Raw genomic sequence first — 18,630 nt, 5'->3', positions numbered from 1 at the left:
CCCCAGATCTGGCCGACTCGTCCCCGATCTCGTGAAGGGGCTTGCTTTTGGGGTGGAAGGAGGGGCCTTCTGCCCCCTCATCGGTCGGTGGTGACTATGGGCTATGGTGATGGGTGGAGGTGGTCCTGGACGTCGGGGCGGCAGCCTCAGTGGTGGGAGCTGCAGTGCCCGTGGGCGGGGCGCGCTGCTCGGGTGCTGGCTGGCGGTCACGGCCGTGAGGGCGGCGTGGCGGCTAGCTTTCGATGTTCGGTGGTGGGGGTGGCTGGCCTGTTTTGTTTGCGCATACCCTGTTCCAGTATTGGATAGTGCCTGCAGGGGTGAAAACTTTGTTTTCCTTCGGTCGAACGACGGCGGCGGCGCCTGTGGGCGTCGTAACCTTCTTGAAGGCTCCGCTGTGGCTGCTCTTGATGCTCTGAGATGCTCCGGGTGAAGACCCTGATCCATTGGATCAGGCGGTGGCGGTGCTACGACATGGTGATCTTCCTGGAGACGCCGCTTTGGAGGCCCCGATCCGTCAATGCTCGGCTGCTCCTCTTCATGGTGTCAGAGCATCTCCAGCCGTTGGCCCCCCAGGAGGCGCTAAAAATCGCCCCCTGGGGGCGCACCGATGCAAAACCGCGTGCTGGGGGCGTGAAGCCCCCTAGTCGCGGCGCCCATGATTTTTTTGAAAACATGAAATCCGGCACAAACAAGGCGCAAATTCAACCAAACTTCGGCGAGTTCATACATATTTAAAATATTTTACAAAAGAAGAAAAAAATGCTACTAGGCCCGCTGTCGCCCTCGCCGTTCCTCGCCGCTCGCCGCCCTTGAAGCTCTACATGCCGAGGAGCCTGTAGAACTGCGTGTAGTCGCCGCCATCGTCGTCGTCGTTGTCGTCGCCTCCTCCTCCGCGGCCGCCGTCCCTGCTGCACCCCTTCCCAGGTTGGCGCGGTGGGTTGTATGGTCCGGGGGCGTCCTCGTCCTCATCGATGTCGAGGATCACCACGCCGTTCTCGTCCTCGCGCCCACGCTTGCGGGCGGCTATCTCCTACAGGGCTCGGCGCTGCCGGACCATCTCGCCGTGGAGGTAGTCGTCCTACGCCCACTTTAGGGCCTCCTCGTCGGAGAATCCGCGCCGTACAATGGCCTCGTACTCCGCAGGGAGGCCGGGCTCCGCCTTCGTCCTGACGAGGACGAGGCGGCCAGAGATGGGGGAGGAGTCGACAATGCGAACGCCGGAGCTGCGGGTGCGCTAGCTGACCGGCGTGTCCTGGGGCTCCGGCTTGACGGGGCGGAGGCACGGAGAGCCGGACGAGCGGCCGGACGAGAAGGAGGACGCCCCCGGGTCCATGCGCCTCGGCGTCCACGAGCTCCCACGCCGGCGGGAGAAGGACGGGGGAGCGGGGTACTCTAGCCTGGGCGTGTTGCCGCCCTCGATGTGCTGAGGACGGCCTCCAGGGTGCGGCCGAGAACGCCCCACCATCGGCGGCGGCCTTTGGAGTTGAGCCTTCCGGAGGGCACGACGCCGTTGGTGGCCTCGAGCTGCTCGGCGTGGCGGCGACGGAAGTAGGGCTCCCACAGCGGGATGTCGGGGACGTACCGTGGACCTTCCCTCACCGCCTGCGGTAGAGAGGCGCGGATACGCACGATCTCCGCACGCCGCGCCGCCCCGGTGGGCGGTGGTGGCACCGGGACCCCGCCAACGCTGATCCTCCACGCCCCGGGCACCCGCATGTCCGACGGGACTGGGTACTCGGCCTCATAGAGGAGCCGAGCTTCGTCCTCGTGAAGGTGGCGGCGGCCAAAGCCGTTCGCCGCCGCGCCATCGCCTGGGAAACACTCGGCCATGGTTGAACTGGAGACGGCGAGAAGAGAGGGAGGAACGGGGCGTCGGCGGTGGAGAGTCTGTGCATCACCGGCGTGCTGGGGGTGGCTTATATAGGCGGAGGCGCCGCGCGTACGCGTGGCCGCCGTGTGTACGCGTGGCGGGAGAGGGACGTGCATCGTCCCGTCTTCACTGCGCCGCCCGTGAGGCATCAATGGCGGAGGCTGACCGGCGCGGCAGCTTTGGCATTGATTCAGCCGCGGGAACCGAGGCGATGAGGACGACAAAGCGGCGAGAAGAGCCGCGTCGCTGCCAAGGAGGGCCCGCCGATTTTCGCGCGAAAAACGAAACAGCCGGCGCCCCCAAGTGCCTCCCAGCGCGCCGGGTTCGGCCTGGGTCTGCCGACGAAAAATTGGCCTTTGGAGGCGGGACTGGGCCTATTTTCGGCGCCGGCGGCCGAAAAATTGCCTGCGGGCTTTGTTGGGGGCGCGGCTGGAGATGCTCTCACGTTTGAGGGCTTCTTCGAAATCTAGTGATGATTTATCTTCCAACCTATAGTGTGCTAGGTTCTGCTTGGAGTTTGTAGCTGTTCTCCAACACCTCTCTATCCTGCATCAGGTGTGCGTGTGTGTGTGTTTTGTATGCGGTGGATTGTGGTTGATCGTTGATCATTGCTTTATATATAAAGCGGGGCAGAAGCCTTTTTTGGTAATGTTGGTTTTGTAATGCCGAGATGATTCACCTTTGGAGATCTCCACAATGATGAAGCTAATGTTTACTATTTGAGTCATACAAAATCATTTGATAAAACTTTAACGGCATTTTCATGAGTGAATGGACTGATGTTGTGATTGCCCTGCAGGTATCTAGAGTTACAATCTGGTGGCTGAGATGCAGAAGGGACTTGTTTGCTGCGACCCGCGAGGAAAATTCACCCTCTATGTAGGATGCACTAGTCAGACATGAAGTGGGCTTATAGGAATTAATCGCTTATTTTGATCAACCTGGCTTGTTATCTACTCCCTCCGTTCCTAAATGTATGTTTTTTTAGAGATTTCAGTACGGACTACATACGGAGTAAAATGAGTGAATCTACACTCTAAAACATATCTATATACATCCGTATGTAGTCCGTAGTGAAATCTCTAAAAAGACTTATATTTAGGAACGGAGGGAGTACTTTCGATAGTCAATTGACCAACTGGCATGAATACATAACAGGCTTGCTACAACTAATTAGTATGTACCTTTCAGCTGATCTTGCTTGCATTTTGTGTGTGTTCATGTTCAGTGTTTTCTTTTGATTGTGTTCCATGTTGTATCAGGGAAGCACGAATTCTGCGTAGAATTCTGCTTATGCACATTGAGCGTTTTTGTGTTTACCTGGTTCTGACTAGTGAATGTTGAGTTGTTTAGGTTTCCCTGAGATTCACGGAAGGCTTGCGTGAGATTGCTAATGTTTAAGTGGATGAGATTGCTAAGGTTTGGAGTATGAAGTAAACATGTCATACTCTGAGATTTGCACAACTGTTGTGCGGACGCACAGAATACATTTGATTGAATATTGATTCGTTCAGCAATCAGAGCCGTTCAACATCACGATCCCATGATCCAGAGGCTATTCATTATTCAACTCTTTATTTTGAAGGTTACTTGGCGTTAATTGTTACCCCACCTCTTGTTGCACTCAGCTATACAATCCGCAACACCATGTGTATCTGCAAAAATGGCCAAGACGAGCACAAGATCCTCAGACCAGATGGTGATTCTTCTTTGTATCAATAGAAAAAAGAGGGCATATATTGCATCGATGTTCAGGAGAATTCATCTACAAACGGAACGGAGCAAATGGAATGCAAGTAAGGTGTTCTGTTAGTCAGTTAGTCTTACAGGTTGGTGCCACCGATGGGTCACAGATGGAGTCCGTGCTGCAGACCATGATGCATGCGGCGAGGGCGTCCTTCTTGTCAACGCCGTCACAGTTGCCGACTCTGTCGACGTTACAGAGCCACCAAGCGACGTTGTTGCTGCGCCCATCGTGGAACTGCTGGTAACAGTTGCAGAAGGACATGGCGGCCACCTACTGCTGGGATGGTACTGACATGATGAGGAGCATGATGCACAGGGCGGCAATGGCGGCCACCCTCTTCTTCATCTCCATCTCCTCTCCTTCGTTGCATAAGCTATGACAAGAGAAGAGGAAGGGAACTACTAGCTGTGGGAGTTTTCAAGTGGCTGGTCGCTCTCTTAGTCAATCAACTGCTGGTCTCTTATACATTGGAGTTCTGAGGGCAATGTCAACGTTTGACCTGGATAATTTGTAGTGTAACGTAACAAAGTATTTTCCAGCAAATCAAATGACCCACAATTTCAGGTTGGAGTGTCCTGTAGCCAGTTTTTCAATGGTATTAATTTCCTGAACAAGATGGTGCCTACTGCCACTTACTAGCCCCTAGTGGAGCACCTGAAAATAACCTTGGATCTTACACGAATTAGACAAGTGCATGTTGCTCATCTTTCTATTTTCCTTGTGAAGCGACCTGTTTTCTTTCTACATCAGCACAGGTCGCGAATCTTTTTCTAATGTTGGTTTTCTCTAATATAATTCTGAGGTGATTTCACGCCGGAGCTTTTCACACAATTTCCAAGATGGTTTAGCTAGTGCTTAGTACTTACTTGAGCCATACAATGTCTTCAGATATAATGTCAACGGTTTTCCATGAATGCCTTGTACAAATTGCTTTGACTGACGCCATGTGATTTCCCTGCAGGTATTTACAGTTACGTTCCGGTTGCCGAGATGCAGATGTGGCTTGTTAGCTTGCTTCGGTTAATTAGTACCTTTCAATTAATCTTGCTTGCATTATGCATGTGTTCATCTTTTCACCGTTTTCTTTGTGTTCCTTCCTGTACTACGTGGGGAGTATTCTTCGTCAGATTTCTACTTATGTCCCATTTTGTGTGTTTGTTTTTGGTGAATGTTTATTTGGTTCTGTCTGATGAATTTTGAATTATTTTGCTTTTGTTGAGATTCATGCAGTGCTTGGATTAGTTTGCTAATATTTGAATTATTTACATGTTAAGCTCTTATGTTGCTTAATCCTCGCAAAAAGAAGATAAATAATTTTGCTGTTGTCATCTAGACAGAGGAAGGTAAAATCAAAATTAGCAGGGATTTTCCACATTCATCGGTAACCATGTTTATATCAAGATTCGCAAATATTCTCACAAGTGTTGCACGGAAGCAAAACACATTTTATTGATTGATGCAGCAATCACAGCTGCTCGATATCATATGATAGCATGATCGACCGGCTCTTAGCTCTTCAATAATGTTCCTCGTCTGGATCGGGACCAGGGGCGCCCCACACATTGTAGCACTCATCGATACAAGCTTCGGGATCTGCGAAATGGCCCAAGATCATCAGAACAGACGTTTCCTTTTTTGCTTTGTGAAAAGAGAAGATATTCAATCAATGTACATGAGAATTCATACATAAACGGAGCAAACGCATCCAGTAAAGTTTGTGTGAAAAGAACACATATTCTATCGTTCATGTCTTACCGGCCAACGGCGCTGGCAGGTCACAGATGGAGCCCGTGTTGCAGGCGTTCAAGCAGGTGCGAAGGGGTTCAACGTCGTCGAAGAAGGGGCAGCTACAGGCGCACATGACCTTGCAGAGCCACTGTTCTTGCACCCAGGGTAGCACTTCCGGTAGCACTCACACTTGACTTCGGACAGCTGCTGGTGGGATGGCTTTGGCAGCGTGAGGAGGAGGAGCATGCACAGGGCGGCGACGGCGGCCTCTCTCTTCTTCGCCTCCATCTCCTTGGCCTCACAATTGTACTGGAGAAGAGAACTCCTGTGGTGAGTGGTGGGCTGGTGGCTCTGCCATTCAGCTAGAGTGAGGGCCTTATATATTGGAGGTCCGAGGGCAATATCGACATTGGCCCAGATAATTCGTAACAGAGCCAATAGTATTTCACTATTTTGCAGAAAATCAAATGACCGTAATCTATAGTTGGAGTGTCCTGTACCTGTACCCAATGTTGCCATAGTATTCATTTTCTTAAACTGTCACTACTGTCCCCCAGTGCAAGGATCTTAAACTGGTTGGACAAGGCTCGCGCAGCTGCTCACATCAAAGCTGCAATGCTGCATGTTGTTATAGAAAGAAAACAGAATGCAGTTCTGATACAATGCTGTTTATATAGCAGTGTGCAAGTTATGGTACATTTAATCACCTCTGTTTACAGAACGCTCAACACACATACTAGTTTTTCCCCTCGCGTCGCCCTCCCGAGGGCGACTCGAGGGTTCCCTCCCCCGGCCGCCGCCAGCCCCCCTTCTCAGCCTCCCCTCCTCGCCATCGCCAGAGGCAATCGCGGGGCTCCCCGCGCGGCCGCTGATGAGGGCGGCGGCAGGGTTCTCTGTCGCTCTGCCGCTGGGCAGGGGGCTTGGGCTCGGGGCGGCGGCTCCAGGTTGTGCGGGCGGCGCTCCCCGGCGGCGGGCGGCGTCCCTTGGCACGGTGGGCCGTCTCTGCCCGGCTGTGAGGACGGCGGGCCGGCGGTGGATCCGAGCGGCTGGTGGTCGGTTCCCCGTGTCCGGCCTCTCTAGATCTGAAGATGCCTCCTTTGGCTCCTGCTGCGGCCTCTCCTTCGCCATGTCTTGCCAGATCCGGTGGACGACGTCGTGGTGGTGGGGTGGGGAGCCCTGGATTGGGGTAACCTCTTGGCCGGCGGCGGCGGCCACATCGTCGGCGGCGCTCCGGGCGCCGCTCCCCTTCCCGAAGGCGACGTTGAGGTCCATCTCCCTCCCCTGCTCCCGGGTGAAAATCCACAACCTTGGTTGGGCGGCGACGGTGCCTCTGCACCTCCTTCTTGAAGGCGTCGTTTTGGGTTGTGAGATGGAGGGTGGCCTGCGGCAAGCCTTTGGTGTCCTTGTTGGCGGCGGATCCTTCGTCCAGCGGTGACTTCCCGCCATGGAGGATAGATGTCCTCCTCAAGCTGCTTCATTTCCTCCTCTGCGCGGTCCGGTTGTCCGGTGGATCAACGCCCTCGGCCTGGGCGAGAGGGGATAGTGGTCCCCTCTACGGCGGTCTGGTCGCGTTGTTGGAGGAGTGTCGCTGGTCTTGGTGTGGCTCGGCCCTCCTGGTGGTGTCGTTGACCATTGCTCGCCGTGTCTTCTTGAAGTGCTCGGTTCCTATGGCTAGTGTCTGCGGCCTGCTCCTCATGTGCGAGTTGCAATTTGTGGCTTCGGGTGTGCTCGAGTGGTTGCCCTGTTTTCTTGCTGGCTCTGGTGAGAGCAGCTCTGCTTTTCCTTCGGCGTGTCGATGGAGAGCTCCTTCCTTGGCGCAATCCCGTCTAGCCCCTGTTAGTCCCCAAGATGTACTCTTTTTATTCTCTGGTCGTAGATTTTAGCTTCACCGGTGCCTTGTATCTGCTGCCTTGGGGTTGCATCCCCGTTTTCCTTTTTATCTTTGGTTGTTGGTGTGCTCTTATAATCCTGGCCAGTTGATGGCTTTGTTAATTCAAAGCCGGGTGAAGATCGAGCCCTACTCGGGCTCGGTTCGATCCTTTCATCTAAAAAAATCACCTCTGTTTAACTATACAGCTGCATGTAGGAGATCAATCAGAGTTCATTAACGGGATGGCATACCAGTGTAACTTACAAGTTTCCGAATGTAACTCCAATGGAATAGGTCATACCAGAAAAAAAAACTGATAAGACAATTGCATGATGCTCATCATCTTTCTTTTTCCCAGACAAGCCCTTAGGATGTAGAAAGAAAACTGAATGCAGTTTTCATACAATGTTGTTTATATGGGATGGCACATACCAGTAAAAACTATTGTGTACTACATGTTTAATTACCTGCTGTTTAGTACCAGTAAGTGCCAAATTGCAATTTAAAGTGCCTGGAGATGTGAAGTATCTGCATGGAATGACATCTCTTATGAATTGTTTGCAACTATGCACTTTTATTACTTAACAAAATTTGCATATATTCGGTAGCATAGCAATGCTACTGGGATAGTTTTACTTATTTTTGAGATATGGTGAAGGCTTCGGTGGGTTGGCTAATGTTTGAACTTGAATTCTTTCATACACGGGCCTGTGTGCTTCAGTGTGTTTGGTGTGTGTGACTATCGTCTTTGTTAAAAGTCTATGTACAATGCAGGTACATGTTGTGTTTCTTTTATTATGCGTGTGCTCATTTTCACTGTTTTCTTTTGATTTTGTCCCATGTTGTATGAATAGGGGAAATCCTACGTCGAATTTCTGCTCATGTCCCATTTAGTGTGTACTGATGAATTTGTCTGGTTCTGACTGATGAATTTCAATTTTTTTTGCCTTCACGACAGGGGAAGATAAAATCAAAGACACATTAAAATTAGCAGGTATTTGCCAAATGGGTCGATAACTGGCTTTATTATAAGATTCACAAACTTTCTCACAAGTAGTGCACCGAAGTGAGATACATTTTATTGCATTGGTGCAGCCGTTCAACATCGTATGATCCCATGATCGACCGATCTTGGATCTTCAAGGTTCTGTGGCGGGACCATGGCCACCCCACACCTGGCTGCATGCATGGAAACAATCCGGAGCACAAGCTGCATATGCAAAATGGCAGTGGAAGCACAAGAACATCAGAACAAAATAACAGCAAAAGGAGCACACATATTCCATCAATGTGCCTCTACAGACAGACCCACAAAGTAGGGTGGTAGGTCCTCTTACCGGACGGCGCCGGTGGCAGGCCGCAGATAGAGTCCGTGCAGCAGGCGACCATGCAGGTGACGACAGGGTCCTTGTTTTCGTTGCAGCTGCCACCGCACACGACCTTGCAGAGCATCGGGAAGGTGTTCTTGCACTCGAAGTAGCACTTTCGGTAGCAGTCGCAGGAGTGATCGGAGAACTGCTGAAGGGATGGCCTTGACAGCATGAGGAGCAGGAGCATGCACATGGCGGCAATGGCCGCCACTCTCTTCTTCACCACCATCTCCCTCCTCGTGCAGGCAATGAGAAGAGAAGAGAAGAGAAAGAGAACTGCTGTGGTGAGTGGTGAATGGTGACTGTTCATTCAGCCAGTGTGAGCTCTTATATAACGGAGAACTGCTGTGTGACTGTTCATCTCAATGGGGGCAATCTCGACATTTGACACGGATAATTTGTATTGTAGCCGAGCAAAGTATTTCAGTATTCTACAGCAAACTAAATGCGCCACAATTTCAGGTTGAGTGTCCTGTACCCAATTTTTTGTGAACGATAACTGAATGCATGCTGCCCACATCTTTCTTTTGCCCAAACAAGCTGCATGCACTGATGAAGAGAGATAACTGAATGCAGTTTCATACAATGCTGTTTATATGGGAAATTACTATAAACAACTATTTTGTTTCTAACGCAGAAGAAGTTGATCAACCAGCCAATTCAAGAATTTTCATTGATGACAACTGGAATTGGTTCGACCATTTGTGGTAGATGTTTCCGTTGCAACATACTGAAATTGTTTCGATCGTTCATGTCCAATGTTTTCCATGGTAGCCAAAAGATGATTCCAACAAAACTAAAATTTGTTTCAACCGTACATGAAAATATTGTAGGGATAACATTTTTTTCAGATTAGATGAAATTTTGTCTTATAAGTAAGGAGAGGATTTACTTCCACCTATGTTCAACAAAATGGCTATATATTAAAACTGATGCAGCTTAGTTTTTTAAGTGCAACACTAGAATCAGGTCTAACTTGTCACTGAATCTTCCACCTCTGCCTGGAAAGCATACGCCACTTGTTAACTGATCAACATCCAGTGCTCCTATTGTGTCGCCACTTTTTGCTTGAGCAAAAAGTACTTTTGTGTTGATTCATGCCTACTCTTCTCATCTGGTAAGTCGCTTCAGGGTTCTTTGCCCCCTCGCCTACATTTCAACAGTTCAACACGCACCTGATTAGGGTTCTTTGCCTCCTTTCCATCAAACGATACCTCTTTCTAAAAACAAAATCCAACTTGTACAGCCTCGCACCAGGAACAAATATGCACCAGTCACTCCTCGCACAGCATGTCTCTTAATTTGAGGTACATAAAATGTCTACTATTAGTATGTTTGAAATTCTGCAAGATTCTATACTGTGTCCCCACCCCTTATTTCGGTGTTCCTAAAGTAGTATTTACAGTTTTTCTTTTGGCAAAAAAGAGGCATCTACGGTGGTGCAAGGAGCACCATCCTTCCAGCCCTCGACATCATATTGAACAAGGTGAGGAAGAGATGAAATTCGATAGAGCTAAAGAGCACCCACCCTTTAATGTCTGGACATCACCTCTTGGCTAAGGTAGCACAGTCTTTGATATCTTCATTATTTACAGTCTTACGAATAGATGGTGGTCATTACTGTCTTGCTAATACAAGTTTGGAACAATTCACTGATATGATGAGCAACTCAGGCATTCAGATTTGAGTTGTTACATGTGCACTAGATGCAGAACTGCAGAAGGACCATAAACCAGTAGCCAGAACCGGTTGACCCTACCTTGGAACCAGATTATGTGAGTGATTGATCAATAGTCAAAACTGTAGTTGCATGATTAAAATCCATCGGCATTAGGCGCATCCATGATGTTCACTTAATAACTATACGGAGTAGTTATCAAGTAATGCACTCTATTGAAAGTTTCTTGTCACTATTATTAATGTATGACGTGCTTGCGCGGAACTTGTTGTTTGGCATAAACAAGTACAATACGTGCTTCCACAGAAATTAATGATCTGGGTGAACGATTCCAAAGTCAAACACAACTCTCTAAAGGTATCTCCACGTCAAAGCAATCGATTTTGATTGCTCCAGCTCCATGTCCCACCGAAAATAATATGATCTACTAGCATTTTAATACTATATCATTTTATAAAATCGTTGCTTAAAGTCAATGGAGGCTTATATTGTGGAATCAAGGACTACAAGTCGCCTGCACAGATCTTTCTTTGGTTGTGTTAGTCCTGACTCCTGACTCCTCCTTGTCCTTTCTGTTTCCTGTCGAGAGAGCGAGATCCAATCCTCCTGTCCACAGCAATGGCAGCTACTGCTGCACTGGTCTTTGCAGGGAAATCGGTTGCAACACCGGCCATCTCATTCATCGTGAACAAGGCATTCGGCTATCTCAGTAAGAGGTACCAGCCTAAAGATCTAGAGCGGCTCAAGAATAGTCTGCCACCGAAGCTCAAGAAGATCCAAGCAGTGTATGATGCTGTTGATCGTCAGGAAATCAGCGAGCAAAGCGATGCACTGGATAGGTAGAGGGGGCTGAGGATGTACTTGATGAGATGGACTACTGCAAGCTTGAAGAAGAGGCAGAAGCCCACAACCTAGAACAGGTGCGTAATCCAATCACAAGGTTTTACAAAGAAAAGATTGTTGGCAAGTTTGCAAGGATGATTTCTGAGGGTAGGATGGCAAAGAAGCTGAGGGAGGCCATAGAGAAGTTAGACAGTGTTGCTCAAGATGTGGGCAATTTCCTTCAGCTTTTATGCCGTGTTGATAATCTTGTCTTGCAAGATCATGCTGAAAGCAGTGAACAGCAGACTAGCTCCACTTTGGTGCCTATTGAGATCTTTGGCCGTGACAGTGAGAAGAACCAGGTTATGAGGTGGTTGACTCATAATGTATATGATGATCCAGATACAGTTACTCGAGTCCCGATTTTTGCAATAATCGGAATTGGAGGTATAGGAAAGACAACCCTTGCTCAGATTGTCTGCGAAGAGTTGAAAGATTCAGCACACTTTGACTGTATTCTGTGGGTACATGTTTCTGATAATGTTTTCAGTTCAACAAGGATAATGAAAAAGATCTTGGAGGCAGTTACAAAAGAGAAGCCTAATGCTGATACTTTGGAAGCATTGCAACAGATTCTCAGGGACAAACTTGGCCTTAAGAAAGTTCTACTTATTTTGGATGATGTTTGGGAAGATAGCAAAACAAGTGAATGGGAAACATTAATGGCTCCTTTGCGGAGTATGCAGAGAGGAAGCAAGATCCTGCTGACAACCCGAATGAGATCTGTGGCAGATATGGTTGCAGGTGTGATGAGAAGTAGAAATGATTATTTGCACTTAGATGGATTAAATGAAGATGAAAATTTTATGCTCTTCAAGAAGTATGCATTTGATGGTTTGGATTTGGAAGATTATGCACACCTCTTGCCAATTGCTGAAGAAATAGCAGAAAAGTTTCATGGCTGTCCTTTGGTGACAAAGATTGCAGGTGGCCATCTACAAAGCAATGTAAGTGATCAGCATTGGAAGGACCTGCACAGACAATTAGAACATTTAGAAGGAAGCACTGATGCTATCGTCACAACTGTTCTTCGATCGAGCTACCATCATCTACCTGAGCACTTACAGCTTTGTTTTAGATACTGTAGCATATTTCCAAAAGATCACAAGTTTAAGAAGGAAGACATTGTGAAAATGTGGATGGGTTCAGGACTGATCCTACAAACTGAAGGTGGTTCCGAAAGGCCAGAAGACATGGGAGGAAGATACTTTGTGCAGTTGGCAAGAAAGTCATTCTTTACTTTTGTGCCAACAGTTGATCCTTACCAGAAATACTACACGGAGTATTATGTCATTCATGATTTACTGCATGAATTGGCACGTAATGTTTCTATCGGTGAATGCCTAAGACTTGAATCCGGTGGTTTTCTGCATCACAAGTGTACAGTTAGACACTTATGGATAGCAAACTTCAGCAAGTTATCATGTGAGGAGATCAAGGCCATTTCCTGCTTTAAGAGTTTGTGTACACTCGTCATGGAAGACTCTTATCATGTCAGTGCTGGTCATGAAGATGCACTGCAGGAAGTCATAAAAACTGTCAAGTGCTTGCGGTTATTGAGCTTAAAAGGGATAACCAAGTTCTATTTCCCAAATGAAGTTGCTAATAAGCACCTTCGTTATATCTCTGTCTCTAGGATGGAGGAAATACATGGACTTTCTAAGCTCTATCATTTACAAGTACTTACTGCAGCGAAAAGAATAGGTACAACATCAGAACAAGTGGAGAATATGGAAAACATGTTTCATCTGCGGTATGTGTCCTATGGTAGTAATGGATATGGTGAGTTTCCTGTTGGCAGATTAACTTCACTGCAAGAGTTGTATAACTTCAAAATTCAGTCAGTGGAAGGTCACCGAATAAGTTCATTAAAGAATTTAACAAGCCTTTGCAAGCTACAAATGTGCAACCTTGAGAATGTTGGGGGTCATGAAGAGGTTATCCAGGCAAAGCTAAATGATAAATCCTATCTTAGGTCACTGTCACTTAACTGGTCTGAAACTAATGATGATCTAAAGGAAGACAACCTAGTTCTTGATAAACTTGAGCCACATGCTTGTCTTGAAAATCTGGAAATTACAGGATATAGTGGTGTCCGATTCCCATCTTGGATAAACCATCACCCTCTGGTCAATATGGTGTCACTTGAGCTGAGATGGTGCAAAAACTGGGTGCACCTCCCGTCTCTTGGAAATCTGCAGTTACTCAAGCACCTCGAGTTGCAAAACCTTAGTGGATTGGAACGGATTGGGCCATCATCTGGTGACTCCTTCCCTCAAAATCTGAAAACCCTAGTGGTGGAAGGATGTCAAGAGTTGAGGAATCTACCACTTCTACCTCTGACTTTGATGCAGCTGGAAATAAATAATGTTGGATTGGAAATCCTCCCAAGAATAGGGGCCCACCATGATAATGTAGATTCTCAGACCACAGCACCCAAGCTAGTATCAGTCATCATAAGCAATTGTTCAAATTTGACTACGTTGTCAGAGAGCTTTCTACTGCAGGAACACTATATCTGCACTCTTCGGATCCTAAAGATTGTTGCCTGTGCACAGTTAAAACATGCTCCTTTATCATTTGGGAGCATGAATGATCTTACAGAATTTTGTATTGGGAGCTGTTACTCATTGAGAATGATGGAGAATGTTGATGGTGGACTACTCCCTTGCACGCTTAAGGAACTGTCTATGATGCAGTGCGGTGACCTCCAACTTCCTCTGCTCGATTCACTGGTTGGTCTGACTAATCTTAAATCATTAAGTTTGTGCAACTGCTCCAGGGTGAAGTCTCTTCCATCATCAGAGGTGTTCCAGAGTCTCACGGCACTTCGAGAAATGGTTGTAAAAGACTGTATTTTCTTGTCATCCTTGGGTGGGCTTGGAGCTCTTTCATATCTCAGTTGGCTAGAAATTACAGACTGTGAGCAGCTTCATCTGGCTGCAGAAACAGGTGAAATGGATGGAGATTCATCGTTCGAGGTCTCCCTGAAGGTCTACTCACTCTGGATCCATACCCCTTGCATGTTAGAAAATGAGCCACTGAGTAGATTGTGTAACACAAAAAACTTGATCATCTCTGTTGGCTGTGGCACAATATCTCAGCAATGGATGAGACAAAATAGAAGGTCCCTTGAGTCCCTGGAGATACTGAAGGTGGGGATGATTATGTTAATGCTAGAAGAGTTTTGCTCTCTCAAGAGACTGGAGTTTGATGTAGTTCCCTGTCACCTCCCGTTTCCCTATCTGCCCTCTTCGCTGGAGTCTTTCATTATCAGAAAATGTGATCCAGAGGTGGCGGAAAGCTGGAAAAAGGAAGGAAGCTATGAATGGAACAACATTTCCTGCATTGGTCATGTGAGAATAGGTATACCCCGCTTCTCATCAGCCATCTTGTTTCTTAGTCACTTCTTCCATCTCATCATCTCCTGCAATCTAGTTGTCAGACCGAGAGATGTTATTCCTATCTTACGTACTGTTTCCATGAATTAACCAGAATTATCTCCGTCAGTTTGTGATCTGGGCATTGGTTTAACTACTATATGTGTTAATTTTGCAGGAGACACGAACTACTATTTGGGTCAGGAGAGACCTGTCACAAATTTGGTAAACACGGCTACCCATTTTGATAGCTGTGGTCCTTTACGAGGAAAGAGAACTAAAAGGTACCCCACCGTTTCTTTACAGTCAACGGAGTACACGACATTTCTTGCTTCTATGTTATAAAGCTACGGAGATGTGCTGTGCTTACAGGTGAAGTCCAAGCTGTTATCTCTACTGCCTGAAGATTCAGGAAAGAAGTCACGGAAAGCGACGTCCTCTCATTTTCGCGCTGCAAGTGACTCTGGAGGGAGAAGAAGTAACCATGTGCTCTGTTATGCTCTGTTCGCAAATGCTCTGTTCCACTGTTGGCCCCTCCCGTCTCATCTCACGCTAGCCGCCAGCCGGCGACAAGGATGGTGTGGGTCCCATACTCCAACAACTGTACAGATGTAGTTAGGATCTAGTACTTTCTAGTAAGTTTTCTTTTCCCGTGTTGTTTTGGGGTCGACCCCATTGTAGAACTAGCTGACTATGCCATCTGACCGCCGTCTCTTGTAACAACCTAGCGAGCCTCTAGGATTTTGTCCATATTGAAAGTTATTTGTGTGCTATATATCGCTATAGATATCATCAAACATTTGTTGGATATGAGATTTATACAATTGTATAACAGCATATAAGATTGGACAGAAAACGCGAAAAGCTTTGTAGACACACACACACAAATAAACAAACTCTAGGTCGGAATCTAGGATTTCATGGCATAATTCGACTTCACCTTGATTAGGAAGTAGGGGTCGCCAAAATAGAAAACTGAGAAGCCTTGTGCACATAAACGCAAACACCTGGTGGTCACGAATTTTAGACTGCAATGTATAGCTAGCTTGATTAATGTTGGACCAGAAGGCACGGATCAACACGAAAATTGGCTCCACTATCAGAATCTCTCCACGTTAGGTTGGAATCTATGATTTCCTGGCATTATTCGATTTCTCCTTGATTGGGAAGTACGGAATAGAAAAATGAGAAGCCTTGTGCGCATAAACGCAAACACCTGGTGGTCACGGATTTTAGACTGCAATGCATTGCTTGATTAATGTTGGATCAGAACTTCGGAAGGCACAGATCAACAAGAAAATCGACTCCACTATCAGAATCACTCTACGTTACCTGATTTCCAGCATTGTGAAGTTGAATGTCTCCAGTGCGTGACCCAAATTCCAGTAACGCTCCGGCACCAGGGCCAACATTCCCGCCTTTGTCCTCCATGCCATGGTGCGGACTGCAGAGGGAGAGGCGGCTGGAAGGGCCGGGATTAGGGCTTCGGCGGATGGGAGTGATGCAGCGGTGGATTCAGGAAATGCAAGCGACGAAAAGGGAGAGAATAGTCGACATGTTCTTGCCAGGTAACTCCACAGGGATCCCTGTGAAGCGCGCGCGCGGCAAATCCAAATTTTTTAGAGCATCTCCAACAGGCGCCGAACGCGCCGCGCGCTAAAAACTGATTTGGCGCGCGCCCAACGCCTGATTTAACGCGGCGCGCGGCGTTTACTCCAGTAGCCGCGCTGTAAAGCCGCGTGCGCGCGCAGTTCCAGCAAGCGCGGTAAAAATACAGCACGCGAACATTTTTTTTGCATAGATAATGATGCAAGATATTTTACATAGATAGATAGATAGTTCAACATACATAGATAGATAGTTCGACATACATAGATAGATAGCCACTACTACGGCATAGATAGATAGATAGAAACTACTCCAAGTCGCTACCATCATCATCATCATCATCATCCTCATCGGTGTCGTCCGAGGTTGAGAGCCATATGTCGTCCCAACGGTCATCGTCGGTCGTGAAGAACGACCTCCCACCTGCTGAAACTATGTCGCACTGCTCGTTCGCCAATGCCTTCCGCTGACGCCGGTCAGCCCGCTCCGCACGGCGCCTTGCCGTCATCTCCGCCCAGTAGGCGTGCTCGTCGACGACGTCCTCCGGGTGGCGACGGCACCACTCCGCCATGGCTCGCTCGTCCTCCTCGGCGACGAGGAGGCGGCGCTGCCGCCGAGCATGGTCGGCACGGTCGAGGTCGGTGATGAGACGCGGCGGAGGGGCGACGCGCTGCGCCTGCTCGCGCGTGAAGACGTCCCGGAAGTTCATCTGCGACAGGGGCCTGTCCAAGCGCCACGCCGCCGCGTCGTACGCGTGGGCCGCCTCGTGCGCGCTCCGGAATGTCCCGAGGCCGAGCCGCACGTCGCCGGACCGTATCTCGGCGGAGAACCAGCCGTTGGGGCGCGCGCGGACGCCGCGATAGCCCGAAGCACCCCGGCGGCGCGGCGGCATGGTGGCGCGGTGGTGGCGCGAAAAGCTGCGAAGCGGCGAGCTCGCGAGGGGAGGGCGTGTGGCTATGTGCGATGCGCGTGGCAGGCGCGGCAATTTATAGGCGCGCGGTAAGCGGCGCGCTAAATCTACCGCGCTGCGTGCCGCTTTCTCCCGCGCGCGCGAGTGCTTCCCGCGCGCGGTAAGTTCCCGCCACCGCTGGAGCGCGCGGAATCAGCCGGCGCGCGCTAAAACGTAATTTTACCGCGCGGGCGCGCCTTTTGCCGCGCCTGTTGGAGATGCTCTTACTCATATAATATCCCATATCCCATGTGGAAGGATTCAGTGCATCATATGACTTGATCTGATGGCCTGTAGCTCTTGGCCGTCCGATGTACCGGATCCATTCAACTTAGTAATGAAAATTATTCATATGCTATACATCGGGTACGGATATAGACTAGAAGGATTGAACGTGTCTTGCTGCGCTGTTGGTGTTGTTAAGATTTCATTAAAAATATTTTTTTGCGGGAAAAGAAGATGCTGAAGTGTATTTTCTTTTTTAAATGTGGTAATTTGATCGAGTTAATATGGCCGCAATATGGGAGTTTGTCAATGGGCGCGAGAAGAGTTCCACGTAGGCCTGCAGAGCCTCATCGGAAATGATCTCGCCTTCATGCGCTAGGCGTTACTTCCTAATCTGAGCATCGCTTGCTGCTTGGAGCCAGTGGAACCACGACCTGGCCTCTTCGCTAAGCGTACACTCCGCCTTGGGTTCGATGCTAGCAACCTCTTTTGTATCGCGCATCATTTTGGGGCAGCGGGGAGGCCTCTGCGGGTCGGTCAGGACAGAGAAAGTGTTCGTGTAATCTTGTTGCAAAAATCCTGAACATGTGATCAGATATGTGAGGTACGCTGATTTGGGGTAGTTACGGCATACAGATCACTCTCCAATACTACAGAGCCCCGTGTAGCCGGAATGCCCTCTGATAGGCTAACCAAGAACATGTTTGTCCTTGTGCATGTGCACATTGCAATCCTGTATGCCGATGGGGTCCACCGGATCGACAAGAATCCCGAGGCTTTCGAACACGCCAACCCAATCTTCCACAAAGCCTGAGCCGTCAGGCGTGCCAGCGGGTGCCAGCGGTGAAAGTGCGTTATATCGACAAGAGGGAGGGGTGAATAGACGATTTTTATGAATTCTTCACTGAGTATTTGCCGGTGAGGAAATTGTTTAGCGAAGAACTACTTGCAGCGGAATAAGTACTCAGAAGTAAGCATAACAGAATACAGGCATGATCATCATGATGAAATGAAGACAAACACAGAATACAAAAAGTGTAATCATAGGATAACACAAGATGAAGACAAACAGACTGAAGAAATTGAACTGAGAAAATTGAGAAAGTCTTCTGTCAAAATCTTCAAACACAGATATGATGAAGCACTTAACATAGTAATAAGAAAATGAAAGAGTTGAGGAAATAGAACCAGTAAGCTTGGTGAAGACAATGATTTGTTAGACCAGTTCCAACTGCTGTCTCAGTTGTACGTCTGGTTGGAGCAGCTGAGTATTTAAACTCGAGGACACACAGTCCCGGACACCCAGTCCTAAGCACGCAGCTC

The 18,630-nt window shown here is 48.4% G+C and overlaps 2 pseudogenes; one reads left to right on the top strand and one right to left on the bottom strand.

The window, feature by feature from the left end:
- Positions 1–3,466: 3,466 nt before the first annotated feature.
- LOC119320720 lies at positions 3,467–3,968 on the bottom strand (annotated as a pseudogene).
- Positions 3,969–10,636: 6,668 nt separating this feature from the next.
- Positions 10,637–15,356, top strand: LOC119321830 (annotated as a pseudogene).
- Positions 15,357–18,630: the final 3,274 nt, after the last annotated feature.

The sequence above is a fragment of the Triticum dicoccoides genome, chromosome 6B (genome assembly GCF_002162155.2).
Source record: "Triticum dicoccoides isolate Atlit2015 ecotype Zavitan chromosome 6B, WEW_v2.0, whole genome shotgun sequence".
Taxonomy (NCBI): Eukaryota; Viridiplantae; Streptophyta; class Magnoliopsida; order Poales; family Poaceae; genus Triticum; species Triticum dicoccoides.
This window is presented reverse-complemented; position numbering and strand designations above follow the sequence as displayed.